We start from the raw sequence: 1,170 nt of genomic DNA on the forward strand, positions 1-1,170 counted from the left end.
AAAGCTACACGAGGGCTATCTGCGCTAGCCGTCCCAATTTAGCAGTGTAAGACTAGAGGGAAGGCAGCTAGTTATCACCACCCACCAAAGCTACACGAGGGCTATCTGCGCTAGCCGTCCCAATTTAGCAGTGTAAGACTAGAGGGAAGGCAGCTAGTCATCACCACCCACCGCCAACTCTTGGGCTACTCTTTTTACCAACGAATAGTGGGATTGATCGTCACATTATAACGCCCCCACGGCTGAAAGGGCGAGCATGTGTTACGTTTCCCTTTGTTAATTAATTTTCCGTAACTTAGTTCGGACGAAACTTTAGTGACACAAGTCCTTTCTTAAATAAAACTGGTTTATTCTTTCTGAATATAACTTTACCGATACACTCAACTTCAACAGTTGCGCTATAACAAACTATAATTCACGTATCACGAGCTAAACTTCAACAATACGTCTCTCTCTCTGACTGCAGTTCAATTACTCATTACCTACACACACATTATTGTCCCGTCACGTTGTCACCCTCTTATATATACCAGAGTACCCTATATCTAGTCATCTCCCTACAATTCACGAAGGTACAAGATATTTCCAGAAAGCAGGGGGCGTGACACCAGTCACGTGACCTCGCTGACGCAACACACGTTTGGTGGGGCGGGGATTTTAGAGTAAGGTATGTTACGTCTCTGGTCGTTAGTTAATTTCCTGTATAATTTCTTTCCGATGAAACTTTAGCTACACAAGTCCTTTCTTAAATAAAACTAGTTTATTCTTTCTCAATACAACTTTGAAATTCACCTAATTTCCACGGTCGCGCTATAAGTTAAACAAACGCTATAATTCACAACGAACGACTCACGCGCTCGACCCAACTGTCCGTCTCTCTATCTCTGTCTGAAATTCAACTACATTGTTGCCGACTTTTCTTGGCGGTCTTATATACAAGAATACCGCATATCTAGTAAACACTCGAGGCTTCAGGAAGGGACATGAACGTTCTAGAAGCTCATGACGTGTTACCAGCGTCATGTGACTCCCACTGTCGTAACACTGCCCCTTCCTTAGTATTGTTCATCCCAAACAATAGCCACTTACATTAAACCAATAAACAATTAACAATAACTTAATTAAATGTACATAATTTACAAACACAACATTAAAATTCAACAAAGTCTC

Source organism: Limulus polyphemus, unplaced genomic scaffold, assembly GCF_000517525.1.
Source record: "Limulus polyphemus unplaced genomic scaffold, Limulus_polyphemus-2.1.2 Scaffold10118, whole genome shotgun sequence".
Classification (NCBI taxonomy): Eukaryota; Metazoa; Arthropoda; class Merostomata; order Xiphosura; family Limulidae; genus Limulus; species Limulus polyphemus.